The sequence below is a fragment of the Protopterus annectens genome, chromosome 1.part1 (assembly GCF_019279795.1).
Source record: "Protopterus annectens isolate FY-2018-M chromosome 1.part1, PAN1.0, whole genome shotgun sequence".
In the NCBI taxonomy this organism is placed as follows: Eukaryota; Metazoa; Chordata; order Ceratodontiformes; family Protopteridae; genus Protopterus; species Protopterus annectens.
In genome coordinates this window covers 848,119,690-848,139,219 of record NC_056726.1, presented here as the reverse complement: position 1 = coordinate 848,139,219, position 19,530 = coordinate 848,119,690, and the positions used below count along the sequence as shown (strand labels likewise).

At 42.5% G+C, this 19,530-nt stretch overlaps 1 protein-coding gene across 1 annotated transcript in view; it reads left to right on the top strand.

The window, feature by feature from the left end:
• Positions 1–19,530, top strand: part of LOC122815150 (probable E3 ubiquitin-protein ligase HERC1) — a 5,886,073-nt gene that overhangs the window by 2,028,789 nt on the left and 3,837,754 nt on the right. The window lies entirely within an intron of this gene.

Here is a 19,530-nt window from a genome sequence, read left to right as displayed (position 1 = left end):
TCTGTTGGCTTTGCAGTGTTGTCTTGTCATGTAACTCTTATTATTAGCAGCCGTGGTAGGTTAATGTATATAAGATCACAGGAGATTACTAGGATATTGATCCAGAGGGCATTTTAAGCCTAACTGTTTCATCCCAATGCAGTACTATGAAAATGCTAGTCAGTACCCAAGATTGCATTTTAGTAATGACTGCCCATGTCCAGGAGGGTTGTGGGCACTATTCCCAAGTAAGAATTTACAGTGCCCTATCCACTTGTCCAGGTTCCTCTTGAACAATGTCATAGAGGTACACTGTTTCACATGAATTGGTGAAAAACACGGCAGTTGCTGGAAGATAAATCTGTCCCTCCAGCATGTCCTGTTTAAGTTGCAGGCCATATTTAGGTCCTTGGGACAAGTAGCCCAGGTCCCATTTTATTTACTGATATGCAACAAGTTCATTAGGTTTGGGTCTTGGATTACTTTGTAGGCCAGGTATAAGTCTTCTCTAAGAAGTCTAAATGACACTAAGTATAGTGACAGAGATTTTATTCAGTCTGTGTAAGGCACATACTGGAGCCCCTTGATCTTCTTTGTTAGAATCCTTTGAGGTCTTTTCACTTGTTGCAGGTGCTTTGAACGGTACATTCCAAATGGGGAGCTATATTCAATTATGGGCCGGATTAGTGCCGAGTGTAGAGGGGTTATAACCTCTTTTGCTCAAGGTGATGCATTTACTAATCAAGTGGTGTGCTATTTAGAAAACATTCCTTACTACAGTAGACACATAGTGGTTGAAGTTAAGGTTGCAGTCAACTTGTGATCCCAGATCCCTTACCACTTTGTGGGTATTTAGGGTTTTGTTGTTCATTTCATATTGTGAAGGGACATTGTTTGTGCCAAAGGGAATGATGCTGCATTTCTTTGCTTTCATTTTGAGACCATGACTAATACACCAGTCGGTCTGCATGAGACCCCCCCCCCCCCGGAGTATACTGACATTATTAGGGGATTCAATGATTGCACCTAGTTTGCAGTTGCATGCAAACTTGGTCAGCCACAACCCATTAGTTTTGATCTGAACTTCTGAGAAGTATATACCAAAGAGTAAGGGGGCCCAGCACTGACCCCTGTGGTACCTCACTAGTAACAGGTCTGCTGGTTGATGTGTAGTCACCCCCTTTGATAGTATGCGTCCAGTTTGTGAGCCATTTGGCAACCCATCTTACAACAAAGGGATTTTCATTCAGTTTGCTAAGTTTATCGATAATGCCTGAATGATTGTGTCGAAGGCAAAATCCGTTGCCAAGTCAAGGTATACTGTGCACACAGATTTGCCCTCATCAATGGCCCTGGTCTCATTTTCAAAGAAGTCCACCAGATTTAACAGGCAGGATCTGCCTTGACGAAGCCAAATTGAGTAGGTTCCAGGGTTTGGAGGTTGCCTATGTCTTTATTTATGAGGTCCGTAATGATACGTTCCATGGCCTTACAGATGAGGCTGGTTAGGTTTATGGGTCTGCATTTCCCCAGGCCTGTTCCTAGGCCACCTTTGTGGAGGGGAATAACTGTTGTTGTTCTCCATTCTGCAGGAACAAAGCCTGTGGTTAAGCAGTGATTGCAAAGGGTACTTAATGGTGATGGTAGTTCATGTTGTAGCCTGTTTGGAAGACAGCCTAGGATGTTGTCTGGTCCCATAGAGGCTATGTTTTTTGCCTTGGACAAGACTTTGAGGAGCTGCTTTTCACATATGTACGTGAGGAGGGGGAGTTTGGGGGATGGTTTGTGATAAGTTAGGAGGGGGTTTCCGCTAGCAGGTGTGTTATCTCTGTTTGGTCAGTATGTGTGATACCATTGACCACCAGTTCTGCACATGCTTGGGTCCTATCTTTTAGACTGTGTACATAGCTGTAAAAGGCCTTATGGTTATCATTGACTATACTTGCCAAGTTTCTCTCAAAGGATCCCTTAGAGGATTTGACAAGTGGACTTATTTGCCTGTTGAGTCTGAAGAGGCTGCTTTTCCATTGCTGGGACTTTGCCTTTCTTTTCTTGGAAAGCAACCTTTTGCATTTATTTTTAAAGATTTTTGATGCTGGATATCCACCATAGCAGCTTGTTTTTACTGGGGGCTCTAGCTTTGATTCTTTCTGGTACAGACGAGTTCATACACTTGTGCAAGTGATTGTACAGGGCTTTAGTGTAAACTTTGGCATAGTTACCACTTCCAGCTTGGGGTGGGGCTTGGAATGCATTTATACCTTCGCCTAGGAGGGTTATAGTTTGGCTTGGTGAAGTTTTTTATCCTGATTTCACCCTTTTATGAGTTTTGGTGTTAGTGTCAGCTCGAAGGTGGCTGTTTTGTCGTCAGATTTAACTAATGAGTGTCTGACAGTTGCAGCAGTGCATCTGTTTGACATGTTAGTGAGGACTAGATCTAGAATGATTGTCCCTCTTGTCAGGGTATGAACAGTTTGTTCCAGGGCATTTGAATTAACAAAGTCCAGGAACTTTTGCACTAGTGAGTTGGGGCTAGTGTCGATTTCCCAGTTGATAGTGGGATAATTGAAATCCCCCATAACCAGAGTGTTTGGTAAAATTTGGATTGTCTCCAGTTTGGTCAAGTAGGCTTTGTGGGCGTTGTGACCCATGGAGAGGGATATATAACTGGCTGTGACTTGAATTGGGGTTTTACCCACAGTAATCCGGACTTGGAGTAATTCCATGGAATTGTCCAGTCTAACTTGATGGGAGGTGAATTTATCTCTAATATAGATAGAAACACCACCTCCTTTATTTTTTTTACATGTTCATTTTGCAGTTTAAAGGTGTGGAATGCATTGTATACTACAAGGTTGGGGTACTCTCTAAGGCTGTGAACCAGGTTTCTCTGTCTGCACAGTCACCTACATCTTCTAGTAATAGAAATGCTTCCAGGCAGTGCAGTTTTTTGGTCTAAGCTCCTAGCATTTAGCCGCATGACCCTTATTTTGTTCTGGTTGGTGGTGTTTTCAGGATCTTGCCTAAAAAAAGTACTATAGGGAAGCAAGAGGCTTTGCCAGCAGCTGAAAGCATAGAGGTGCCAGGTACAAAATGTCTCTGGCAAAGCAGCGAGATTCGTCGACCATTGCTTCTTAGGCTGACAGGAAATGAGTCCCCTTTGTATGACACCAAAAATTAAGCTAGTTATTGAATCAATCATTTTTTTGTTTGTACTGTGGCATCATTCTAGGTGAGAGCAGTATGCTGCCCAAGGCTAGGGACATACCTGCCTGGGACACATATTCAGAGAGCTCAACCATGTCTGTATTCATATGGTCCAGTGAGGTACATCTCTGGTGGTTCACACCAACGTGAACTATGACAGAGTCATAATGGTACTTGTTGCTGAGAGACCTGATACATGCGTGATCTGATGAATCTTGGCACTGGACAGGTAGCTGACCGTGACTTTCTCCTTGTCCAGCCTGGTGAGCGGGACATCCATATGTCTCACAACCGAGTCGTCAATAACAAGAAAATTTGTTTTTGTGTATTTTGCCTTATGGGCTTGGTGGGTAAGACACTGGTGTTGCTATGTGTCGTGAGTGCTGCTGTGGGACTGCGTTAATTGTAGCAATCTTCTGTTTTGCAAGTCTCAGGTGTTATAGTAAGTTTTCCGAGAGAACCAGCACATATGTAGAGTTTTGTCTTTGATGCATACTGTGTGTTTGATTAATGGTACCATGTGCATATATAATGGTGGGTGAGTTGACAACCTCTTCTGTGTTACTTTTTTGAGTGCGAAAGAGCTTGGATTCTAGATTCTTGGTGTAGATATATCTCTTGCACTCAGTACTAGAGTGAGTTATTAGTAGAGGGTTGTCGGTGTACATGAGGCAGTTACTACACAGCCTCAAGAGACCCAAGTCAACAAGGTTGGCATTAGAAACAAGGGTATTCCAAGTGTCCATAATGCCAGGTTGAAGACTGTTGTCTCTAGTGGTGACTTTTCAAAATCATTCACGGAGGAACTCAGTGGTTAGATATTTCTGCCCGGCATTTTATTTTTTTCCTGGTGGTTAATAGGTTGCAGCTAAGTGCCAGTATTTTTTTGACCAGGAAAGCACCAAGGGTGTGGGCTATACTAGTGGGCTACAGTAATAGCTAAGGGAAAAATTGTTGAATTTAACTGTCCTGCTTTGGCCCACAATTGTGCAGCAGTGCATGGTGCTGTGCAATGTGCAAACTGCTGAAATGCAGGGCCTAAATACCAGAAGCTAAAAAGCTGAATAAAAACTTTAAAAATGTTCTAATGGGCCAATGAGGATGTTTATTCCAAGCCCTAGACCAAACTTCCTTTACCAGACAGGGTCCAATCAACACAGTCCTCTCATTAAAGTGCAGATTTGCCCCTTCCAATCCAAAATGGCCTAGAAAACGTGCGGAGAACAACAAGCCACTACAAACAAGCCCAGATACAACAAGCCTGTATCTGGACTATGCTGCATCTACTAGCTACCCTAGTTTTAACGGAAAACACTAGAGAATGTTTAACACAGCAGAAAAATAGCAATTAGACACTACAAAATGTTGAAAACAGCAAGGAGGCTCTAAAGAATGTTTTAAACAGCTTACAGGTCAGTTATTTAAACACTGGTTGGCAGGAAAACCAGACCATGCAGAACAGATAGCTGTAAAACAGTGAAAAGTACCTGTAAATACTTTACAAACAGTGTGAACATAAAAAAAGCTTTGTAAACAGTGAAAACAGCAATAAAATTTGATTTAACAGGCACAATAATGCAGACAGTTACACTACAACAATGTAGTTAACTACACAGTATATAAATACAATATAAAAGTAGGCAGCAGGCAATCAAAAGTGCAATAAATACTATAAATAAGGGAAAAAAAAAACAGGCAAGTTATATTTTTTTGGAAGCTCGGAAGCCTCTAGTAGTCTGGTATTTCAACTCAGAGTTGTGGCTGGTAGCCCACCTCAGTTCAGCTTGGTACAGACGAGCAGAAACCTGCTCAAATATAGCTCCTAAAAGACAGAAGCCAAAAAGTTGAAAAAACTTTAAAAAGATTCAAAAGGACCAATGAGGATGTGTATTCCAAGCCATAGACCAACCAGCCTTTACCAGACAGGGTCCAATCTGCACAATCCTCTCACTAAAGTGCAGATAGGCCTCTTCCAATCCAAGATGGCCTGGAAAACGTGCTCAGAAAAACACAACCACTACAAACCCTGATGCAGTAAGCTTGTATCTGGACTGTGCTACAGCTAATCCAGTTGGAGGGGAATTACTTTTAATTTCTGTAAAAATACTAAAGGCATACATTGTAAGTGCTGTTTTCTGATTTGGGGAAGGATAAGACTTGTCCTTGAGAAAGTCATCAAGTGTTTTTGCACTTATCAGATCTCTCCTATAATAGACTTGTAATTCTTACTAGGCAATTGACTGGGTAGAACATATGCAATCTTGCCACTGTAAATTCCACTATTTACTGTCCCTTTCCTTGAGGGTTTCTGGGCCAAACTGAGTTGTGTTTGTGGTTACCAATCCATTTGTCTAGTTTGTTTTTGAAGAGGTTGAGAAAGCTGCTTTGCTTTACATGAAGTCTGTTCCAGAGAGTAATTCTTTGAGAGTGGTATCTGTCCTACCAGAGTTTCTGTTTATGTTACTGTAGGGGTTAGGTATTTTGTGCCACTGTTCATTGTATTAGCTTTTGCAAACATGTCGGAAATAGGGTTGCCAACCCTCCGTTTTTTTTCCGGACTATCCAGAAATCAAACTGATTCTCTGGTAGTCTGGAAAACACTGTACAAACTCCGGTATTCTGTTTCAAAAAGGAAACGGACTATCAGAGTTTGTAAATCGGCTGATTTACAATGCTTTTTTTTTTTTTTTTTTTCTACAGAAAAGCATAGTAAATCAGCCGAAAGGAGGCAGCAGGAACGGAAAAAGAGGGCGTTCCTCACGGAGTGGTGTTATCGTGACATCACAAAATGGGCGGAATGTGGGAGGGGGAGGGGTAGGATTGGTGGGGTTACTGATGATGCGAGAGGCGTGGCTTTACTCCAGTTTTAGCCACGATGAACAGTGGCAACCCTAGTCGGAAATGACACAAGGCCAGAATAATTTAAGGCAATATAGGCTGCACAGAAGTCAGCCCTTAGGAGTCTGTACGAGTCAGTGAAGAGATGTAGACCTGTTCTGCTTTGGTTATAGAGATCAGGCCCTTTATTTTCTTTGTGAAGAAACACTGAAGTCTTTCAAACTGGATCATCTGTCTGGTCAGGTAAATGGCAAAGGGAGCATTTTTTTTTATAATGTGCCTGTAACAGAATAGAGAGGAATAACCTAGATGTGCCTTCGGTAATCAGCTGTTCTAGACTGAAAGATTTCCTAACATCTGTGAGTACATGGTGGTAAAAGAAGAGTTCACTGTCCAAAAAATTACTTAGGTCCCTAGTAACGGTATCCATTTTGAGGTAAGGGGGCTGTTAATGTGATTGATGCATGGGTTCATAGGTTGGTACTAGGCTATCAGCCCTAGGGCCTATACAAGCCTAGCCATAACAATTCCCTGGCTATTTCTTCCCACATTATTTACTTTCCTGGACCCCTGTCTAGCAGGGCGACTGACGTGATCCCTGGGGTGAATTTCCTTTCTCCCATCCAATCGTCAAGGTTCTTCTTGAAGAGGTCCAAAGAGGCACTCTGCTTGACATGTATGGGCAATCTATTCCAGAGTCTGGGGAGTCTCTGGGTCAGGAACCTATCCCTCCAGCATGTTTTTTTATTGTGATGACAAGGTTTTTAGATCCCTGGAGCGTGTAGCTCTGAGGGATTGGGATTTCTTGAAGTGTAGCATGTCCAACAGCTCTGGGTTTGACATGGCCTTGTATGTTAAGCAGAGATAGCCTCTGAGTAGACGATATGCGACAGAGTATAGCTGGAGTTTTTTAAGGCGGTCAGCGTAGGGCATCTGCTTTAGGCCTGTGATTCTTTTAGTGAGGTATTTCTGAAGCCTTTCCAGTTGTTGCAGATGTCTTGAGAGGTACATACCAAATGGGGCGTTGTATTCTATAATGGGTCTAATGAGGGATGAGTACAGTGGGACAATGACCTCCTTTTTTCTGGATGAAAAGCCCTTCGTGATGAGGTTTGCCACATAGAAGGATTTCCTGACTGTTGTGGCGATGTGGTTATCGAAGGTGAGACCACTGTCCACCTGTGTCCCTAAGTCTCTTATCACACTTTCTGTGTTTAGTGTACTGGCACCTATATATATGGTAATTCATGGATACATGTTTTTTCCCAAAGGGGATAACAATACATTTCTTGGCATTGAGCTTGAGCCTATGGCTCTGGCACCAATCATCTGTTTCTGTAAGGCCCTTTTGTAGAGTATCCACATCATTTGGGGATTCAATAATGGCTCCCAGTTTGCAGTCATCTGCAAACTTTGTTAGCCAGAGTCCCTTAGTGTTGACCTGTACTTCAGAGAAATAGATGCCAAACAAGAGCGGCCCCAGGACTGAACCCTGAGGTACTCCACTTGTCACTTGTCTGGAGCTGGATTTGGAGTTGGCTACTTTTACAGTGTGGGTTCTATCAGTAAGCCATTTAGCAACCCATTGGGTGACATAGGGATTAATGCCCAACTTAGTAAGTTTATCTATGATTCCAGAGTGGGGGATGGTGTCAAAGGTCTTGGCAAGGTCTAGATAGGCTGTGTGGACCACCTTACCCTTGTCCATGGCTCTGGAGACTGATTCAAAGAAGTCAATCAGGTTCAGGAGACAAGATCGGCCCTTCACAAACCCAAACTGGGTGGGGTCCAGTGTTTGAACGGTGCCAATGTCTTTGTTTATAAGTTCCATGATAATACGCTCCATGGCCTTGCAGATAAGGCTTGTCAGACTGATGGGACGGTAGTTTCTGGGATCCAAGGTGGATCCCCTTGTGGATTGGGATAACTGTAGCTCTGCGCCACTCAGTGGGCACGAAACCTGAGGTGAGGCTATGATTAAACATGACACTTAGGTGAGGTGCCAGTTCATATTGTAGTTCATGTAGTACACAGCCCGGGATGTCATCTGGTCCCATGGATGCTGTATTCTTGGCTTTAGAGAGTGCGTTTTGTACCTGTGTGGCCGTTATTACTGGAATTTGGCAATCTTCGGGTATTGAGATGGGCCATTTGGGGGGTGAGAGGGGGGTGAAGTTGGCACTGAATCGATCTGCCAGGATATTGGCAATATCCTTCGGATCAGTATCGGGTGATAGTTTTCCAGAAAGGACATGACAATATACTTTTTGGTGTTTAGCTTCAGCCCATGGTATTTGTACCACTTAATAATATGTGGTAGTCACATTTGTGGGATGTGGTAATCAATCATCTAGGGTTTTGATAGCTCAGCTCACGTTGCATTCAGAAAACACATCAGGAGAGGCCGTGATTGACTCTTGATGTCTGAGGGGGTAAAATAGAAGCAGCACTCACTAGTGAGTCCTGGGGGACACTGCCAGTAATGAGCATTTTAGAGGAGAGTGTGTCCCCAGTCCCAATTTGCTGGACATTTTCCTAATGGGTGAATTACATAAGGGTATTAACTATGATTTCCATGTGTGAAATGATGTCAAACACCTTGACCAGGTCACGATATGCTGTGTTTATAGATGTGTCCTCATTCAAAGCCTCAATGACTTTTTCACAGAAGTCCACTACGTTAAACAGGCAAGATCTTAACTTTGCAAATAAATGGTTTTGGTCAAGGGACTGCAGGCTGTCACTATATATGTTTACAAGATCCATTATGATGCATTCCATTGTCTAACCAATAAGGTTTGTTAGACTTATGGGTCTGCAGCTACCAGGATCAGTGGTGTGGTCAACTTTATGTAGGGGAATGACCATTGCTGTTCTCCACGACTGAGGGTTGAAGCTGAACAGATTTTGGAGCTGGGCATTGAGGCAGTGGTTCATACTGACAAGAAGGTATCTCAGCATATTTTTAGGCCCAATAGAGCTAGTGTTTTCCATGTCCATGAGAGTGTTCAAGATCTGCGCAGGTGTGATTTTTTTAGGAGTTATAAACATGATGTCATAGGGTGGATCTAGGTTGAGACAGTGGGGAGAAGTTAGAACAATATCTGTTTGGTAATTTGTTGGCTCTCTCTTTAAGGGCAGTGTAGTTATTGTTGTGTTTCAACTCACAGCTGCATATTGTTCCTAAAGTTCCAGATATACTTGTAAAAGCCTTATGAGTTATCTTCAATATTGGTGGTAATTTCTAGTTAATACTTAACTTTGGTAGAGTTCCATATGTCTCTGAGTTCTGTTTCACTTCCTGAGTATGATTTTGAAGTGTGGGTTTTTAGTTTGCTCCTAATAGTGAGGATTTTTTTCTTTGTTGTAAAGCTTATTTATGCATGATCCATCGGAGATGTCTGCTCCTAAAACTGGCAACGTGTTTGTGTTAGTTTGGAAATGATGTCTCAAAGCTGACATTGAGATGAGAACAGAAGCTATCTACAAAAGCTGTAGTGCTAGCTGTTGGTTTCTCAAGGTGGAAGTGGAGGGGTGCTCTTAAATCTAGTCTTAAGGTCTTCATTTAGGTTCAGTAAATTCACCTTCAAGAAACCCCTGAAGATGGCAAGGTTTGTGGGCAGGTTGGGTGGGTTCTAAGGGTGAAAGTCACTGAGAGGTGTCAGCTCTGATCAGGGATGGAACATAGAAACATACTAAGGAAAGAATTGCAGGGAAACTGCCATACATATTTAAGCTGACAAACTTAAATGTTCTTGCCACTCTTTTCAAGCATTTAATAGTGCTCACCTCCCAAACTGACCACTGTTTTTACAGGATAACCCTCATGTAAGTTTATGTCCACCTGTCCAGTCATCAAAACTAGATAGCCAGAGTAGTAGTTTGTTTGACTTTTAGTGGTAACTTATCCAATAGGCTAGGGATATTTTTAGGAACCTATCTCTCCTTTGAGTCTTATTTACTGGTGTAGATTTAATTCATTTCAGCTGTTTGAAGAGCCACTGATTTTGCAAAGAAGTAGGCGGTCAGATAGGACTGGATCTTTTGTAACTCAAAAAGTGAGGCATGGAGCACCTCGTAGTAACCTGTAGGTTACTGAGTATAAGGAGAGTCTTGATAATTTATCAGGGTAGTTGAAAGATTTAAGACTTTCAATAGTTTTGGTTAATAATCTTTGAGGCATTCCCAGTTGAGTGCTATGCTTAGACTTGCACATACCAAATGGGGTATTGCATTCATTGATTGGGTTGATGAGGGAAAAATACAGTGATAGAATGATTTCTTTGGATTTTGAAGATATTCCCTTGAAAATTGAATGCGCCAAGTAGATTGATTTTATAAATGTGGTAGAAATATGATGATCAAATCAGAGAGAGCAATTCACATAAGTACTCCGGTCTCTTATGGCCATATCTGTCTGAAGAAGAGTATCATTAATAATGTATGAAGTGGGAACAATCTTTCTGCCAAATGATACTATGCTGCACATTTTTTATTTATTTTGAGACTGTTTTTGATACACCATCCAAGTGAAAATTCCTGAAGCAGGTTAGTAGCAGTGGATGGGCAGATAACAGAACCCAGTTTGCAATCGTCAGCAAACTTGGTCAACTACACTTCTGGGATATTGGATTGGATGTCTGCAAAATAAATGCCAAACATGAGAGAGCCCAGAGCTGATCTGTCACTGGAAATGTTTACTATTTCTGCATAAATTAGTTCATTTACGCTATGTTCAGTGGCTTTGCATATAAGGCTGGTGAGGCTCATGGGTCTATAATTACTTGGATATGTACAGTGGCCATACTTGTATAGGGAAGTCACAGTTGCTGTTCTGAAGGCATCAGGGACAAACCCTGTAGATAGGTTGAGGTCGAACTGTCTTAGTAGAGGCTCAGATAGTGCATACTTGGCAGTGATGGGAATGTAGCCTGCTATGTAGTCTGGTCCCACGGAAGTATTATTTTTAGCCTTTGACAGGAATTTTAAGACTTATTCCAAGGTGATTACAGGGGAAACTAAATTCTCAAGGATAGTGAGAGCAACAATGTGGTTAGAGGGGGGTAAAGATAGTACTAATTTTTTATGCATTAGCCATATACTTAGTGTCAGAATGGATGATATTCTGGATTAGGCCAGTGCAGTGTTGGCTGTTATTCCTTAATTTTTAACAGAACTGAAGAAAATGTTGTAGTTCCTTTTGGAATGTGTAGCAACCTTATGTTTTTACTTTGCTTTACATTTTCTAATAGTGTTATTAAGTTCCTTACTGAGGTAGGAATATGGGGATTTCTTTTTAACTTTCAGTTATTTTCCTTCTGTTGTTCTGCAATTTATTAATGCAGGAGTTCCACCAGAGAGGTTTATTCCTCAATTTAAAGTTATATTTAGGACAAATGAGTACTGACTTTTCTGTACAACTGCTCAAGTGCTTGAAAAAGTCAGAAGAGACTGTAGTAGACCTTTCAGTTGGATTCATTTGCAAGGGATTATTGGAAATTTTACGTAGGTCTTCTTAAAATTAAAATAGATTTGCTTTGGAGAAGTCCCTAAATATGGTCTTATTTGGTGGTAGGGTGGTACCATTAGTCCTGGCAGAGATGACCAATTTGTGGTCGACTTAACCAGGGATGAAGAGGTGCAGGGTGGGATGTAGGTGGGAACTAGGTTGGTAAGGGTCAAGTCAAGGATTTTAGAACCTCTAGTGGATAATTTTGCAATTTGCTCCAGTGAATTGTAATTAATGAAGTCTGGGAAATGCTGAACATAACTATTTTAGAGGTGTAAATGTGACATTCAGTGCTTGAGTAATTGAAGTCCCCTTGTAAGAAGGTATATGGCTTGATATTTAATGCCGCAATGGAATTGAGGTGATTTCTGTGATCTCTGAGCAAAACTGACAGGGATTTGAAGCTAGCTACAGATCGTAGTTGGATTTGTTAAGGGTGATTTGGGTCTCCACAACCTCCAATCTATGGTTGTAGCTAGATTGATGTGAAGTAGTAATGTTTCTAATAAATCTAGGTAATCTTCCCACAGTTTCGCAACGGTCTAAAAGTATGATAGGTGCTAATCCCTTGTATAGAGGGAGTGTTGTCATTGCGTTGAACCCAACCATGTTTCAGTAACTATACAAATATGAATGTGTTTGAGTTGCAGGAGGACCTCATGTTTTGGCATCTTTCTACTTAGACTCCTAGCACTGAGTATTACTACATTAATGTCATCTGAATTTGAGTTAGAATTTTCCCCATATGAGTGTTCAGAGGGGGCTGTGTGGCAGCATAGCCTTTAATCAGTATGTGAAAGCCCTGGAATGACAGGTGAAATCCATCCTTGGTAAAACAGGAAGTCTTATCTACCATATCATACAGGCTGTCACATACCGGATCCCCTTAGAATGAATACTTAATAATTTACCTTGCTTTTGTATCTAAGCATTGTTCTTGGTGAAGGCATGATACTACTTAAGACTAGTGTCTTTCCTGCCTCTAACACATGCATAGTAAGTTTCATCATGTGTGTTTACATATCCTACTAGGTGTGGTGTGTCAGGTCATTTACTCCAAAATGGACCACAACTAAGTTGTAGTCATACTTGTATCTGGCTTTAACAGAACCTAGGGTCCTTATAACTTTACAAATCCTGCCACCGAACAAGCAGCTTACAGACACACTGTTCTTGTTTAGTCCAGTAAGTGTGGAGTCTATATGCCTAACTGTAGTCACCAATGACTAAAACCTTTTCCTGTGTGAAAGCAGACTTATTGGGCCTTATGGGCTTAGGCTTGTCTTCCTGATGACACTTGGGTGAGTTTGTGGATTTGCAGTATGTATGAGTACAAAAGGAGTAGGTGTTGCCTTGTGTGCTAGAGGCTGAGATATTTTGCAGTGGGTTTTTGGGACATAGGACACTCATGACATTTTTTCCTTTACAGTCTGTGCATATGTTATGGGTCTAGTAGTGTGCCATGATTGATATATTGCTGTTGAGGTACAGTACTTATCGAATGGGGGGGGGGATGCAAGAGTAGAACAGTAGTTAACAGTAACATAGTTGCTATAGTGTCTTAGAACACCTAATGCAATCAGACTGACCACAGATGGGATGTGAGCAGACTGTTGAGCCTTGTTGCTAGAGGATGGAAAACTGGAACATAAATAGCACTCAGAGGCTAGAGGGAAATTACTGTTGTAGACCCTGAAGATTTATGGATGAAGTATTTTGTGAGATACTCTGAAGTTAGGTTAGAGAGTAGCTACTCTAGTAGTACTTATTGAAAAGACAGAAATTGGTTTGTCAAAACTGATGAACAGTAGTGATTCACCTATTGGCTACTGCTAGTGGTGGTCTCACCATAGCTTCACACAGCTGTGAGGCCATGTCCCTTTGCTTCTTCTCTCATCAGAAGAAAAACAGTAGCACTAATCCCAAGATGAGAAGTGGGCCAAAGGCTCTTTGGTGATCAGCAGTCTCGTCCCAGATGTTGCAGGGGTCTGCAGGTTTGATGTAGCCTTCACTTGGTACATGCCATGTATAGCAACCAGACCAGTTAAAGTACCACACACACATTCTGCCGAATCAGATACAGTCAGGAATCGAAAGCAGCAGCACCAATCCCAGGCTGTCTCCTAAGAAGCAGTTATCAGGCTTTCCAGTCATCAGTAATCTCTAGGAAATAATGTCCATCTGCACTTTCTCTCACCAGGAGCAAAACAGAAGCATTAATTCCAAGATGATTAGAAGTAGAACATAGGTGTTCATGTGATTGGTAGACTTGTCTTGGATGTTGCAGATTTTCCTAGGTTCACAAGAGATTACTAGGCTAACTTCTCGAGAGCCTTTGTGAGCTTAGCCATTATAACTCGATTTACTTGGTACATGCCCCCTAGGGGCAGGAGGAGGGAATGAGTTTGTGCCTAATCCTTGGGTATTTTTACAGATTTTACAAATTGCTTCTATCCATAAAGTACATAGGCACCACTCTGGCCATGAATTTATGGCTCCCCAACCATCAATCTAGATTGACTTTGAAGAGGGCCAGGGAAGGACTCCACTTCAAGTGAATAGAAGGCCTATGCTAAAGAAGTGCAGTCTAAGGGATGCATATCTGTCTGCCCAGGATGTTTTGCTTGACACACTAATTAGGTTCATATCCTTGGAATGGTTGACCCTTGTGGTTTTTGTCTTGCAGACATGCAGCAGCTCCATCAGAACTGGATTTTACAGCTCCTTGTAGGTCAGACACTGGCCATCCCTTACCAGTTTATAGGAGGCAGAGTTATGGGAGAGGGCATCCAGTCTATCTGCATAGGACATGTTGTTTGCACCCTGTATTTTCTTTGTGAGGAACCTTTGAGGCCACTCCAGCTGTTGAAGACGTCTGGTCAAGTACATCCGAAATGGCGTGTTGTACTAAATTATTAGCCTAATGAGAGCTGTGTACAGTAGGACTATAATCTTCCTATATCTCGATGCATTACATTTACTTATAAGTTGTGCCACATGGAATGTCTTCCTTACCACTGTGGATACATGACTGTTGAAGTTCAAGCTACTGTCTACCTGGGTACCCAGATTCCTTAGCTCTGAGTCTACTCTTAGGGATGTGTTGTTAATGTTGTAGTAATCAGGTGTATTTGTTTTCCCAAAGGATACAATAATGCATTTCTTTACATTTAGTTTCGGGCTGTGGTTCTGACACCTCTCACTTGTCTGAGTTAGACCTTCCTGAAGGGTATCTGTATTGTTTGGGCATTCAGTGATTGCCCCCAGGTTGTAGTCGTCTGCAGACTTTGTCATCAAGAGGCCCTCCACATTGGTCTAGGCATCTGAAAAGTAAATTCTGAAAGGAGTCGTGCTAACACTGAGGCCTGTGGCACACCATCAGTAACTGGCCTCTTGCTGGAAGTAGAGTCACTCACTCTGACCACATGTGGCCTTTCCTTGAGCCAGTTGTCTATCCATCGGGTGATTTAGGGATTTATGCCCAGGTCAGCGAGTTTATTCACAGTACCTGAGTGAGGTATTGTGTCAAATTCCTTGTCCAGGTCGAGATAGGTGGTGTGCACTGTTTTACCCTCATCCATGACATTGGTGTATTTCTCAAAGTAAGTTCATCAGGTTTAGGTTCATAGGCTAGTACTAGGCTAACTGCCCTTGCGAGCCATTTTAAGCCTAGCCAGTTATCCCCTGTGAGATTCAAACCCTGTACCTTGTGTTTGTAAGGCAAACACCTTAACCATTAGGCCACCCTGACATGACCTACCCTTAACAAAGTCAAATTGGGTCGGGTCCAGTGTTTGTAGATTTCCTATGTCTTTGTTTATCAGGTCCATGATTATTCTTTCCATAGCCTTACAAACAAGACTAGTCGAGCTTATGAGTCTGTAATTTCCCAGGTTAGTTGACGGTCCACCCTTAAGCAGGGTTATTAGCATAGCTGTTCTCTACTCTGTTGGAACAAATCCTGTCCAGAGGCTTTGGTTAAATGGTGATCCTATTGGGTCTAATAGGTCACTTCAAATTACTTGAGGCAACGTATATCATTGGGCCCCATTGAAGCCATGTTTTTAGCTTTGGAGAATGTTGTGGCTACATGTTTTTTAGTAATAATTGGTGGAGGAGTGGCTGTGAGAGTATATCTTGGGGAGGAACTGGGAGTGATAGGAGAGTGAAGTTTGTGCTAAATTTATTGGCCAGCAGATTAGCTGTGTCAGCTGGGAGGATGTAGCAGATGATGTTGATAACAATTTCTGCACATTGCTGGGTATTGCCCTTAAGATTGCAAACAGAGCTGAAAAATGCCTTCTGATTATTTTTAGCTTTGGAGGCTATTTTCACCACAAAGTCAGCTTTCAGAGACTTTGCTAGTTTCCTTTTCTGTTTGTTTAAACTAATGAAAGATTTATTGCTGTGTTGTGCACATTCTCTCTTATTTCTCAACAAGGTTTTCTTCCTTTTGTTGACAGTTTATTAAGACTGGGGTCCACCAGGGAGTCTTGCTTTTGCAGTTTGACCTGAGCTTATTTCAGCTCGGTACTGCCATTTGTATGCAGTTGTTTAAGTGGTCATACAGGGTTTTAGTGCACTGTTTTCTGGATTTGAGGGTGCATGGAATCTAGCTATGCTGTCACTTAATTAGGGGGTAGTTTGCCTTAGAAAAGCTTTTAAAGTTCTTGGGGTGTGTTGGTGGGGGTCTTATTTTACCTTAATTTCCAGGAAAACCACGTTGTCATCTCATCTTACTAGTGAAGACATCACACACGTGGGAGAGCAGAGCTCTCTCTCTCTCTCATATTTACGAGCATCAGATCTAGAATGTTTGTTCCTATGGTGATAGTGCAGACCAGCTGCTTCAGGATATTTGAATGTATAAAATCGAGGAATCTTTGGGCCTGCATGTTAGTGGTCAAATATGCCTCCCAGTTAATGGAGGGGTAATTAGAATCACCCATGTGTCTGGTATTGGGCTGTATGGTGAGTAATTCTAGTAGCTATAGGTATCTTATGTGGGTATCTTGGTTCAAGGAGGGGGATTTGTAGCTAGTAAGAATTTTTTTTCACATAATTAGCTGGACACTGAATTCTAGCATGTCATATTGCTTGACTAATCTTGAGATGAGATTATCCTTTATGTTGATAGCTACACCCCCTCCTTTAACTCTCTCACATTCAGTGGGTGAACAGAACATATTAGTGGCATTATAGCCTTACATAGCTGAGGTGACTCTGTGGTTTTAAACCATGTTTCTGTGACTGCACAGATGTCAGCATTTTCCAGAGTGAGGAGAGACTCCTGGGAGGGCAATTTCCTGTTGAGACTCCTAGTACTGAGCATCAACACCCTTAGCTTGTCTTGAGTATTGCTTGTTATGTTGGAAGATTTGTCTGTTTGCCAGTGCCTACAAATGGCAGAATAGGAGGTGGATAATATTTTAGTCAATATCCAAAAGCCTAAAGGTGACAGGTGGAGACCATCCCTGCCAAAGCAGCATGGTCTGTTGACCATATTCTCTGATTGACAAATACTGGGCCCCTTTGGAATGACACCAGTACCTAAGCCAATTGTTAAAGTCTGTCATTTTCTGTCTGTATTGTGGCATCATCCTTGGAAGAATACTGATTAATGCTGAACTCTTACCTGCCTGTGACACATATTCAGAGAGTTCAATCATGTCTTTCTTCATATAGTCCAGGGAGGTACATCCCAGGTCATTCACTCCTAAATGGACTATGTCGGAATCATACTGGTACTTAGTGGTGAGTGACCTGAGTGCTTGTGTGATCTGCTGGATCCTTGTCCCTGACAGGCCACTAACTGTAACCCTCTCTTTATCCAGTCTTGTGCGTGTGTGTGTGTGTGTGTGTGTGTGGGGGGGGGGGGGGGCATCTGTGTGTCTCATAAGGAGTCACCTATGACCAAATAGTTGGGGTTTGAACTGTTTTGCTGTATGGGCTTGGTAGGTGAAACACAATGAGGTGTGGCTTTATGTGTTGTGTTAGTATGTGTCCTGTTTATGTGAATGTGGGTTTCTGAGGACTGCACCTATGAGGCCTTTGAGGCTTGGGAAGGTTACTTGTGAGCACCTCCACATATGTAGGTCTACTTTTGTGATTATTAGTGGGTGCAGTATGTGGTATGTGACCTTTCAGTTGTGGCTGGTCTGTTTAGAGATATTTAAGCTCTTAGAGTACTTGCGTATCTAATTATTTACACCATGAAGGCTACTCTTAATAGCCTTGCTCTTGGTCAAACTACCATTTGGATTAATAGTAACATTACAGAGTAAGATTGGAAACCCTTTGCTGAGGACCTTAAAGTAGCTGATAAGTAGTGGCTGGTGGTAGTGGAAACTACCTTATAGTCTGGGCAGAAGGGGCATAGCTAGTAAACTTGTGCCAGCCTTTCCCAGGTGTGTGTGTGTGTGTGTGTGTGTGTGTGTGTGTGTGTGTGTGTGTGTGTGTGTGTGTGTCAGCTATGGCCCGGGACATGAAGCACTGGTTGGACAGAGATGGTGTTGGCCACTCATCTGAGATCTCAACTCTGTAGCTGTGCCACTGGGGACTCTTATTGGGGATTTGGAGAAAGAGGGATAAACCAGCCCCAGACTGACTGTGGTCTCTGTGTGCTCTTAAGGGAAATTGTACTTTACTGTGTGTGTACTTGTCATCTTCCCAAAGTGTATGTCCCCCACTGTTGCCAGTGATGAGGACTGAGGCTCCTTGATTACTGGGTCAGTGCTGGGGCATCACATATTAATTGGTCGTATTAGTATCAGCCAAAATTGAAAGTGTCAGCATGTGAGAGTTTGACCTCCAGTGACAATGTATAAGTATATCTCTCAAATACTGTATTTGTTTACACAAGATATTTGCTATACTGCTCCAGGATGCCCATGTCCAGCAATTTGGAAACAGAGATGCTAGGAAAGTGCCCATTCATGGATGCAAGTCCTAATATACTTACAAGGAATGTGAGTGATGGTGTGTATATAAACGGAACAGGTTGGGGGGTGGTGCCTGCTTAATGTAAGCTTAGCTGACCTAGTCTGCAATGCTGCCCAGCACCCAAATTAGCTGCTCACTGTGCAGTGGTAGTCCTGGCTGCTAAAATGAGGTAATACTGACTAAAAAATTTCTAGCTGAAAGCATAACTGCTGTTAACCCTACAAACATGCTGCCTAGTGAGTGCCACAGAACTGCGGTAAAGTTCTAAGATACAAAAAAGGCAATACTGTGAAACTGAAAAAACACCCTTGTTTATATTATGAGGAATTCTATCTATAATAAAAAATCTTTTAAAATTGGGACATCTAATACTGTGTGTATTTAGAGAACTGGTGTTTTTGTGTTTTTTAATGTCTCTAACATGTTCCACAATGCAGCAGCCACTCAGAAGGAAGTAGCAGAGTCTTCTTCATCCGTCATTCCTCCTAACAAGGAGTCTAGGACCATGGATCGGTACGGAAAGCGTACCCTCTCATCAGCGACCTTTACATTACAGTCCCTGAATTACCTGTCTCATTTCACTCGGCTCCAGAGAGATCTCCCCAAAGAGTTAGGGGATACTCTTGCGGGTAACGTCCCTGAGGCGATGGCTCAGATGGTTAACGCCCAGGTCTCTACCCTCAACTCCATTGTTAACTCATCCATTCGGCTCATTTCATATGCAGCCGAGGGAGCGAGTAGGCAGCAAGTTCAGGGGTCGCCCTTAGAAGACAAGCCTGGCTGCGCCTGTGTCACTTTGTGGAGGCCTTCAAGTCTTCCTTCACTGACGCCCCGTTTGATGGTTCCTCTTTGTTTGGGACCAAAATGAGACACCCTCACCAGGTGCAAGCAAGAGGGAAAGACCCTGTCTGCCGCAGGGGTCTGTTTTTCCCTTCCTTCTAGGCCTTATCCCAAGGCCCAGCGAGGGGGGGGGGAGATGTGGTTCAAGAAATCACAGAGGTTTTTTCCTGCTGCACAAGGTGAACCCCCCTCCAGAGGCAGGGAAGGGGGGGTTA